Source organism: Protopterus annectens, chromosome 2.part0 (assembly GCF_019279795.1).
Source record: "Protopterus annectens isolate FY-2018-M chromosome 2.part0, PAN1.0, whole genome shotgun sequence".
Lineage (NCBI taxonomy): Eukaryota > Metazoa > Chordata > Ceratodontiformes > Protopteridae > Protopterus > Protopterus annectens.
The window spans coordinates 164944735-164957126 of record NC_056728.1 but is presented as its reverse complement, the minus strand read 5'-3'; the positions used below and the strand labels follow the sequence as shown (position 1 = coordinate 164957126).

Below are 12392 nucleotides of genomic sequence, written 5' to 3'. Positions count from 1 at the left end.
GGCATTATTCAAAGGGGATCCAGTGTCTGTTGCCTGGGACAACATGATCTACAGACTATGATGCTTTGCCAGAGTGCACCTTTTGCCCCTGGGATTCAGGTTACTGGCTAAGGCTCTTGCCACCCCTATAGTGCCTTTTTAGGCAAAGTTCAAAGTGCCCTCTACTCATCACTCATCAGACCCATCATATTGTGCAACGCCCCATTTGGGATGTACCTTACAAGACACCTGCAACAGCTGGAAAGACCACAGAAGTACCTCACCAAGAGGATCACTTGCCTCAAACAGATGCCCTATGCAGCTCGACTGAAGAAACTCCAGCTGCACTCGGTTGCATACAGCCTACTCAGGGGTGATCTCTACCTGACATACAAGGCCATGTCTAACCCAGAATTGATGGACATGCTCCACCTAAAGAGAGTGTCACATGCTCTAGGGATCTAAACCTCACCACAACAATAAATAGGACATGCTGGAGGGATAGATTCCTGTCCCACAGACTTCCCATGCTTTGGAACAAGATTCCAGTCTACATTAGGCAGAGCTACTCGCTAACACTCTTGAAGAGAAACATTGATGAGTGGATGGGGAATAGAAAGTTTGCCCCAGAGATCACTTCAGTGGTTCTGCTGGACAGAGGCACAGGGAACTAATCTAAGGGGGTGGTAAAAGCCAACACATTCTGGCTAGGCTTATAAATGTCTCCGGGCAGATAGCCTAGTACCTACTTATGAACCTATGACAAAACCACCACCATAACAGGTACAAGCTTGCAAAATCTAAAGGTAATGCTACTCAATACTAGGAATCTAAACCTCAAAATGCACTCTCTCGAGGCACTCCTAAAAATGGAGAACATATCTGTGCAGTAACTGAGACATGGATCAAGGCTCCAGAGAGCACCCCTGCAATACCAGGCTACAACTCTTACCACACTTTTCGGCCACCAAACCAGGACTGAAACACTAAAGGTGGAGGAGTGTCCATATTCACCAAGGATATTCACAACACCAGGCTAGTTGCCCAACACAATGTGTCTGAAATTCTCCAGGTGCAACTAGCACTAGGTAAGACTGCAATCCAAATTGTGGCTTGCTACAGATCCCCCACCATGCCCCAAAATTCTCACTACACCTTTCTAAACATACTGGAAAATATTAAGATACAACCAAACACCCTAATACTGGGTGATTTCAACTACCCTGCCATTAACTGGGAAAACTACTTGTGTATCAACACCTTTGCCCAACGGTTCTTGGAATTCATAAATTCCAATGCCCTGGATAAACTAATCCTTAGTCCCACCAGGGGCTCCAATATCCTAGACCTGGTCATTACCAACATGGGAAATCAATGTTTAACACCTATGGTCACCCCCTCGTTGGTCAGGTCTGACCATCAGCTAATCAACCTTGACATCCACATCCTACCCCCACCCCACCCCCAGTAAGGAAACCTCTGTAAAAAAACATCTCCAAAGCCAACTTCATGCTACTCAAGTCAGAAGTGACAAACTTCATGACACCCATGCAGACGGGAACTAAAAGTTCGACTGCTGAATCCTACACTAAGGTATGAGCACATCATCTCATGCATGAATCGTGCCATCCCCAATAGAACCAAAATGCTCTCCTCCAAAAAAATGAAGCCAATCTGGTGGTCCCTTGCCATAAACAAACTTTACAACAAAAGGAAGAAACTGTTGCAGAAAAGAGGAACATCCCAGGATGGAAAAAACTCCCTTACCAGCCTCAGTAAGAAGCTGAGATCCCTCAAATCCTCCAAAGTTAGTTATACAAATAAAACAACCACAAGGCATTCTATATATATGTCAAGAATCTAAATGACAATGCTCAGATCTGCTCCGAGCTGCAACAGAATGGCATTAAATATACTGATCCCAAGGATATTGCCAATATCTTGGCAGATCGATTCAGTGCAAACTTCACCCCTGCAGGCCCATCTCAATACCAAAAGATTGCAAAATTCCAGTAATAGCGGCCACACAGGTAAAAAACGCACTCTCCAAAGCTAAGAATTCAGCATCCATGGGACCAGACGATATCCCAGGCTGTGCACTACATGAACTACAAAATAAACTGGCACCTCACCTAAGTGTCATGTTTAATCATAGCCTCACCTCAGGCTTTGTGCCCATTGAATGGTGCACAGCTACAGTTATCCTACTCTACAAGGGGGATCCACATTGGATCCCGGGAACTAGCACCCCGTCAGTCTGATGAGCCTGATCTGCAAGGCCATGGAACATATTATCAAGGAACTTATAAACAAAGACATTGGCAACCTTCAAACACTGGACCCCACGTAGTTTGGGTTCGTGAAGGGCTGATCTCTTCTCCTGAACCTGACTGACTTCTTTGAATCAGTCTCTAGAGCTGTGGCGGTCCACACAGCCTATCTGGACCTCGCCATGGCCTTCGACACCATCCCCCACTCTGGAATCATAGATAAATTTTCTAAGCTGGGCATTAAACCCTATGTCACTCGATCGGTTGCCAACTAGCTTACTGACAGAACCCACACTGTAAAAGTAGCCGATTCCATCTCCAGACAAGTGATAAGTGGAGTACCTCAGAGTTCAGTCCTGGGACCACTCTTGTTTGGCATCTACTTCACTGAAGTACAAGCCAACACTAAGGGACACTGGCTAACAAAGTTTGCAGATGACTGCAAACTGGGAGCCATTATTGAATCCCCAAATGATGTGGATATTCTACAAAAGGGCCTTATAGAAACAGATGCTTGGTGCCAGAGCCATGGGCTCAAGCTCAATGCCAAGAAATGTATAGTTATCCCCTTTGGTAAAAAAACATATACCTGTCAATTACCACATAGGTGGCAGTACACTAAACACCGAAAGTGTGATAAGAGACTTAGGGACACATGTGGACAGTGGTCTCACATTCGATAACCACATCACCACAACAGTCAGGAAATCCTTCTATGTGGCACAGCTCATCACTAAAGGCTTTTCATCCAGCAAAAAGTGGTCATTGTCCCACTGTACTCATCCCTCATTAGACCCATTACAGAATACAACATCCCGTTTGGTATGTACCTCTCAAGACATCTGCAACAACTGGAAAGGTCACAAAAATACCTCACTAAAAGAATCACAGGCCTAAAGCAGTTGCCCTATGCTGACCATCTAAAAAAAACTCCACCTATACTCTGTTGCATATCGTCTACTCAGAGGCGATCTCTGCTTAACATACAAGACCATATCAAACCCAGAGCTGTTGGACATGCTACACTTAATGAAATCCCAATCCCTCAGAGACACACGCTCCAGGGATCTAAACCTTGTCACCACAATGAACAAAACATGCTGGAGGGATAGGTTCCTGACATAGAGACTCCCCAGACTCTGGAATAGACTGCCCATACATGTCAAGCAGGGTGCCTCTTTGGCCCTCTTCAAAAGGAACCTTGATGTTTGGATGGGAGATAGGAAATTCACCCTGGGGATTACGTTAGTCTCCCTTCTAGACAGGGGTTCAGAGAAGTAAATACTGTGAGAAGAAATAGCCAGGGAATTGTTATGGCTAGGCTTGTATAGACCCTAGTACCAACCTATGTAACTAGAAGGATAAAGAGAATATGTTCCATCAAACATTAGACTATGTGGTGTTTAACAAGAAAATTATAATTGTAGGGGACTTTAAATGTGATTTAAGTGAAAGACATCAAAAGAAAGAGAAAGATGTAAAAAAATGGACAAAGTGATAAAATGTAGTAAATTATCTGTGTGAAACAAATGTCAGTGGACTTATAGAAGGGGACACTTGGATCTTAGATTGATTATTTTGGATTGTTGGAAGGTGTAGGGTAACAGGAGGTGATACAGTTGTGAAAGGTTTTTCAGCTCATTTAGTAATATGGATGAAGTGATGGAAGAAAGGGGTATATTAAAAGAGGAATGAGAATACAGATAAGTGTGAAATTATGGGGTGAAACTGGATCACAGGTAGGACTGCAGTTCTGGAAGAATCCTATAACAATAAAGGACTCCTAGAAGAAATGGTCTTTGTAGTGGATTGGACTTTAAAAAAAAAGTATAAAACATTTTTTTCAGTGGCAGGATGATATAAGAAAGGAAGACAAAATGGAAATATGGGAACATTTAAACAAATGTATTAGAGAATTTAGAGAATAATAAAAGGGAGCATTATGATCTTTAAAAAGAAATACACAAAAAATATCAAGAAAAACCGGGGCATTACTGTTCAGGCACAGATGTCATTTACAAGGGAGAAAGGAGGCAGTACCTGGATATTTGGGTAAAGCAGTAAATGAGGATATTAGTATAATGAGAAAAATGGAAAGGGAGAGGTAAAAAAGAACATGAACAAATGAGTATTGTAATACAGCATGTGCAGAATCTATACAAGACTATAAGGATAGAAAATAAGAAAGAATGGGAAGTAAAAAAATGTCCAGAATGGGTTAAGGGAATTAAAAAAAAAGAAATTACTATTAGTGCACTGGGTGAAGGACTTATAAAAGTAAATGGTGATTCAGTATCAGGTCCAGATGATATATGGTATGGAATGTACAAGAAATTAATGGACTGGCAAAGAGCGTATTCTGTAAATGTACTGAATAAATGGTTGAAGGAAGGGTTTATGTTGAGTTAAGTAGTTGAATATTAAAATGTATATAGAAGAAAAGTGAGAAGAGTGAAATAAAAATTGGAAACTCATCAGACTAAATAATACAGGTTATATCCTTTTTATAGGAATATTACAGAGGGGGGTGGAAGGAAGGATGAGGAATATTATGGGAGAAAATGTATATGGTAAAAAGGGGAAGGAATGTCAGAGATTATGCCTGGTCACGAGAGAGACTGTGGATGTAAGTAACAGGGAGGATGTAAACCTTATGGTAGATGATACTAGTAAGCAATTTGTTACGGCAGACATATTGCTTTGTGGGATGTTATAGAGAATTATGAATTAGAGTGTGTATGTCAGCATATCAGAATAATAAAATGAGAGGGTTAAAGAATGGTTGGCTGAGTAAAGAAATATGTATGAAGTGTGGTATAGTGCAAGAATATCCCATATGTGGAATATTGTTTGCACTGGTGATGAATGTGTTACTGAGTGAAATAGCTTGTCAAATGAAAGATGCTTGATACATGATGCAAAAGGAGGTGGTATCCTGGTAGTTTTATCATTAACTGATATAGTTGTAGTTGCTAAGAACAAATATGGATGAGGGATGAATTGATTTGTTTGCATGGATGTTTAAAGAAAATGGGAACGACCTAGAATAAAGTTAAAAGTATGGGTTTTGGTGATGGGATTAAAATTGGGGATGTGTAGTTTTCAATAGCTGAAGTGTCTTTGCTAGGAATAAAAATTGAGGAAAATTATGTAGTTCTCATGCAATGGGAGACTTAATAAAACAAATGAAAAAAAATTGTCTTCTGTCAATTACTTGTAGACTAGCATTCAGGGAAAATGTTTATTTGGTGAATTCTATATTAATAGAAAATAGAGTGTATGCCAAATATTTATATGATCTCAATAAAATATGAAAAAGGAAATTATGTATTGGTGTTTTCTTTCATATGGGGTTCAAAATTAAACCCAGTGAAAAGAAGCATGTTGTATTTAAGTGAAGATGCAGGGGGATTGGGTTACTAAGTTCAGTGTTTATAGAGTATCAGAGTGGGTAAAGGAAGACAATGAGAATTTAATACTGAGAAAATTCTGGAAGATGACGAAAATAAGAAAAAAAGAGAAAAAGAAAGATAAGTGAAGAGTATTATCAAGAAAAATACTAACATGGAAAATATAACAAATCAAGAATGATGGAAGGATGTGGAATAATAATAGTAATGTGGTAAAACAATATTATTATGTAAATCCATGCAGAAATGTACCAGAAAAAGAAATTAAGCCATTAAGGTAAGGAAAAAGCAGTGTGCCAAGATAGTAGAGAATAGTCAGAATTTCCTATGGAGACTGGTAATTAGTTAAATAAGTTGTCATTAAAGGGGAATATGCCACATAAAAACAAAGTTGAAAGAGTGTTTTTATTTTGTGGAGAGAACACAACAGAGCATGTTTTTTATTTAAAAAAGTGGTGAAACTCTGGAAAAAGTTGAGTGAATTTTTTTGAGAGTATTAATGACTTAAATAAGGGCATAATGACATGCCTGTCACAAAGGAACAAGTCCTGAAATGCTATTCAAAGCTAAAAATACTGCATTGATGGGTCCTTAAATAATTTTAAATAACATGAGGCATGATTTAGCTGCACCCCTAACAACACCGTTCAATCTCAGCCTCTGTACAGGTTTTTTACCAAATGAAGGAGAAGAGTTACAGTTACTTCCTTGAATAAGGGAGGAACTTCCGCAGACCCAGGAATTACAGACCCATAAGTCTGAGCAGTCTCATGTGCAAAGCCATGATAAGACTTATCATGGAACTAATCAGTCAGGACATAGGAAGCCTCCAAACACAGGATCTCTCTCACTTTGAATTTGTAAAGGGCAGGTCATACTTTCTCAGCCTGGTGGATTTTCTGAAAAGGTCACTAAAGTGATGGATGAAGGCAAAATAGTACACTCAGCATACCTCAACATGACCAAAGCTTTTCTAGCATTTTTAGTTGCTTCTGCTGAGTGCTGTGTTATCTGCAGTGGAAGTGAGGCACAACATCATTTATTAGAACATGTAAGGATCTCAGCCAGTGCATGTAGAGTAAAGCATCAGTCATGTAAAGTACCGTGTAGAGAGTTTAACCATAATGAGGATACAGTAGAAGTGAGTGGATAGAATGTTGGAGGGAAGGGTACACACATTTATGCAATCTCACACACACACACACACACACACACACACACACACACACACACACACACACACACACACACACACACACACCGATGTTTACTGGTGCTTTACTAAAATACTAATGTACTGCCATGTGCAGCAGAAGTGAAACTGCTGCAGAGGGTGAATCCATTTTAGGCAGCAGTAGGTAGACACACATAGGAGGTGTATATTGAATCCAGGAGTGATAAGCATTTAACATGCATTTATTAAAATTCAAAGTGCACAAATACGTGCAAACCCAAAAATATGAGCCAAAGCACCTGAGTAGTACATGCAGGTGCAGAGTCAACGTAATTGAGCAGTGTATGTAAGTACTGAGTCAACACACCCTGAGCAGTGCATATAGCAGCTGGTTTCTTACCTGTACAGTGGATTCCTTACAGATACTGCAAGAAAAACTCTAGCCACCACCTTCTGCCGACTTTCTTATACACCACTCCTATCCTAACAAACATAAACAATACTCAAAGAAAGAAACTTGCCTCATGCTAAAATAAAACAACTAAATTAGCGACCAGTCTCCCTCTTAGGACCCACCAATGTCTTAGCTTAAAGCAATTAAACAGGCTTGAACTGCACAACTGTCTAACATATTGACAAGTGATTACAGTATACAAACTCATCATCCAGAAAAATGCCCTGCACTGCAAAACTTACTAACCTACTGTCCATCAAGGGACCTCCGTTCTAGTAGCAAACTCTTATCACTTGTAAATAAGTCATTTAATGTTGCAGGCCACTCACTCTACTCCCAATGCATTGCTAAACTCTGGAATAGTATCCTCACACAAATAAAACTCTCCGACAAACTCAGTATTTTTAAAACACTGCTTACACAACATTGTAACCAATCCTGGTCCTGTACATGCTCATCACAGGGCCAAAACATTTTCACTCTTCGATACTATCCAAATACTCTCCTTAAAAATAATATTCTCAACCTCTGACTGAAATGGTAAAACAGTTTACATAATTGCTGTCTGTACGATTCACTAAGTTGCTTTCTCTTTAGTAACTTCTATCTCAGTAAAATCTTAAAATGTATATGTATAACTGTAACTACTGTTTGTGTATAAATGTAAATAGAAATATAACTGTAAACAGAAATGTAACTACTGTTTGTGTATAAATGTGAACAGAAATGTAACTACTTTGTGTTTGACTGGAGCTTAGTATAATGCAATGTAAACAAATGGAGATTTTCTCCTCGGGCTTCCGCTTAAAATGGGTATTTCCCAGTTGGACTTTCCCGGTAAACAAAGACAGATAGATAGATAAATACATAAATTACTAGAAAGTGGCACAATGTACTAGTAGTTGGCACAATGCAAATGTCTGGCATATTATTTTTTATGAACATAACTTTTATATTCTTGGATTGACTAGACTCAGTATGAGCATTTCTGCTAATTGAGCCAGGTAGTTACTTCTCAGCAGACATCAGTTAGTGTAGGACTCCATCCTGGGAGCTTGCACAGCAAGTAAGTTCTGAGAGCCAGAAAACTAATTATTTGCTACATAGATTTAATTGCTAGTTGTTGCCAAGCTCTCTCATCATTACTCCATCCCTACATTTCTTAATCATTTTCTCATTTTATTTTGCCATTTCAGCACTGCTGTTTGACTGATTGTCTGCTTAAGTATTTATTCACAACAAGATTAAACTTAAAAGAAAGTTGTCTGCAACTCTGCAGTACTTTCATAATATACATGACCTAGTTTGTAATGAGCACATTCATTGCTGATGAAATTACATTGATTTCCTTTTAAGTCATTTAATACAATATAATGTATTTATTTTTGTTTAGAACTGCCTTTTCACATTTTCTTTTGAAATTAAATCTGAAAACAACAGCATGCTGTTATAATATAAGCAATATTTTAATTTGAAATTGTTAAAAACAGAAAGCATGCCATTATAAGAAGTATTACCAAATTATTTGTTTACTTGTATTTGTTATCTGGTGGTAGAGCGTTGATCCACAGACATAGCCTGAGAGCATTGTGTGATAAGTGAATTGGTCAGGGGCACACCCTGGAGAATAGGGTAAAGGTCATTTAATAGCACATAATGTTACTCCTTTGTGCTAAAGCTTTTACAGTGGATGCAAGAAATAGGATCAAAATGAGTGATTCAATTTATTTTTAATTCTTAGATGTACTTTGTCTTCTATATGTTAGTCAAGTACAGAACTGGAAAGTGGAATTCACAGCTGACAAGTTTAAGTGAGCCTTACCCTTTTACCCATCCATCCATATTAAATACAAGTAATGTGCAGTAGTTAAAAGATTAATGGTAATGCTGTCTTCTGATTGGTTGTTGAAAAACAGAGACCTTTATGGAGACATATCAGTGAACACACCTCTAAAATAGCATAAATCTAAGTGAGTTCTACTGTTACTGCACGATAAGAGTGTATGGATGAGAAATCTAGTCCTGAAATCCTGTTTTTCAAGGCTGGCCTTAGTTCACAATGGTGATTAGCCAACACTGTAATTCAATTTGATTTGACAGAGTTGTTGCAAACTTGTAGAAAGATTGTCATTCCGACACACTGAAACTGTGAGATAAACTAGAAAAGACATATTGATCACCAATGCTGTAGTCATCCATTCAACCATGAGGGTTTTGCTAGCCATGTAACATTTTCTCAGATTTCATTATTTATTTGACTTTATTACTGGATAACCATTGCTGTTGCTTTTCTTGTATCTATATTTCATAGGTTCATAGGTTCATACTAGGCTATCTGCCCTAGGGCATTTATAAGCCTAGCCAGAGTGTGTTTGACTTTCGCCACCCATTTTAAATTAATTTTGCTATGCCCTTTTTCGAGGTTAGTATACTGTGCCTCTGTCTAACAGTGACACAGAAGTGATACCCAGGGTAAACCTATGATCTCCCATCCACTCAACAAGATTCCTCTTGAAGAGAGTCAATGAGGGACTCTGCCTAACCTGGACTGGGATTTTATTCCAAAGTGAAGGGAGCCTCTGGGTTATGAATCTGTCTCTCCAGCATGTCTTATTTATTTCAGTGCCGAGGTTCAAGTCTCCTGAGCGCGTAGCTCGATGGGATTTGGATTTTCTGAGGTGCAGCATGTCCATTAATTCCGGGTTGGACATGGCTTTATACGTCAGGCGCAGATTGCCTCTGAGCAGGCGGTATGCCACTGAGTAGAGCTGGAGTTTCTTTAACCGGGCAGCATATGGCATCTTTTTGAGCCCTTTGATCCTCTTGGTGAGGTACTTTTGGGTTCTTTCCAGTTGCTGCAGGTGTCTGGGAAGTTACATCCCAAAAGGGGCATTGTACTCAATTATGGGCCTGATGAGGGATGAGTAAAGAGGCACGATGACCTCCCCTGATCTAGATGTGAATCCCTTCATGATTAGGTGGGCTATATAAAATGTTTTTCTAGCCACATTTTATCCACGTGGTTGTCAAATGAGAGATTGCTATCAACTTGGGTCCCCAGGTCCCTAATTACTTCTTCCCTACTTAATGGATTACTGCCTATGTGGTAATTTGTGGGCACTTTGTTTTTGCCAAAGGGGATGACTATACACTTTTTGGCGTTTAGCTTGAGGCCATGGCTCTGGCACCAGTTTTCTCTTTCTATGAGGCCCTTCTGGAGGATGCTTGTGTCGGTTGGAGAGTCGATTATAGCGCCCAGTTTGCAGTCATCTGTGGACCTGGTCAGCCACAGTCCTTCCATGTTGGCCTGTACCTCCGAGAAATCTATACCGAACAGGAGAGGTCACCGGACTGAGCCTTGTGGGACACCACTTGTAATTGGTTTGGAGTCTGACATGGCTCCAGCAATTCTAACCATGTGGGTTCTGTCCTTGAGCCAGTTTGCAACCCATCTAGTGACATAGGGGTTTATATTTAAGCTGGTGAGCTTATCTATAATGCCAGAGTGGGGTATTGTATTGAAGGCTTTTGCAAGGTCCAGGTAGGCTGTGTGGACCACCTTCCCCTCGTCAATGGCCTTGGTGACTGTTTCAAAGAAATTGACCAGGTTTAAGAGGCAGGATCTGCCCTTAACAAAGCTGAACTGGGTAGGATCCAGTGTCTGTAGGTCCCCAATATCTTTTTTTATGAGGTCCATGATGATCCTTTCCATTGCTTTGCAGACCAAGCTAGTCAGGCTTATGGGGCGATAGTTTCCAGGATCTGTTGAGGCACCACCTTTGTGAAGAGGGACCACTGTTGCTGTACGCCACTCTTTGGGTACATATCCTGTGGTAAGGCTGAGATTGAACAGTAGTTTTATGTTTGGGTTTAGCTCTTCTTGGAGTTCATGTAGGACACAGCCCGGGACACCATCTGGTCCCATTGATGCTGTGTTTTTTGCTTTGGAGAGGGCAGCTCTTACCTGAGCATCTGAGATGTCAGGGGGGCAGCACTCTTCTGGGATAGATATTTGCCCTTTTGGTGGGGAGGGGGGTGGAGTTTGCACTGAACCTGTCAGCTAGGATGTTGGCAATGTCTGTGGGTTTGGTGTATTTTTTGTCATTTTGGACTAATTCTGAGCATATCTGGGAATTCCCACCCAGGTTCCTAACATAACTAAAGAAAGACTTGTGATTATCCTTAGTGCCCTTTGCAATTTTTCTCTCGAAGCATTTCATATAGATTCACTCCATTGTTTCTTTATATTAGTATGTACATGCATTGTTTTATATTTTCTGGTTACTGGCTTAAATGGGTCATTTATGGGTTAGCCTACTACTCGCATCAAACTGCCATAAATGTGAATTGTAGTGAGATTATCCACTGAACTATGACATCATCTCAGGGAGTTGCATGTCTCCACTATGTTGAATCCTTCAGTGATGCAAGCAACAAACTCCATTATGCTTCAGACTATCAGACAGTGACAGGTTTCATGCCAGATTTTCAGCACAATTCACTGCTCAGGAGTCCTGCTTTGCCATCTTACTACAACTAGCTTGCAGTACTTAATCTTCCTTATTGCAAAAACAAAAAGGTTATCCTGAAACACAAAACATGAAACAGTTTTTCTATTTTTATTATACACCATTTATAGACAATGTCTACAATCCTCACATATTTAGTCTTACTTCCCTGACAGGTTGGCAAATAATCTACCCAGGACTGGATATCAGTGGCAATGTCATCCATGTAAAAAAGGATGTAATCTCCTGCAAGCCTCTGGACAGTTTCTTGGGCATTCTCAATACCAAAGGACATTTTTGTAAGCTCATATAACTCAAATGAGGTCACAAATGCTGACTTCTCCCTGGCTGTAGGTGTCAAGGGTATCTGGCAGTAAACACTGGACATGTCATTAATGGTTAGATACTCAGCCCCTGCCACCTACTCTAAGAGTTCATCTGTCCTGGGGATGGGGAAATTATCAGCCTGTGTGATTAATTAGTTTCATGTAGACCACACAGAAAAGGGTGTTACCATCTTTCTTTGGCTCTCCCACATCTGGTGAGGCCCAGGAATTGCTGAATCACTGTATTACTCCCAGTTCCAACATGATCTTC

The 12392-nt window shown here is 40.0% G+C and overlaps 1 protein-coding gene across 1 annotated transcript in view; it reads left to right on the top strand.

Annotated features, from left to right (window-relative positions):
* The window catches only part of CNTNAP5 (contactin associated protein family member 5), a 4019360-nt gene that overhangs the window by 1016667 nt on the left and 2990301 nt on the right, over window positions 1-12392 (top strand). The window lies entirely within an intron of this gene.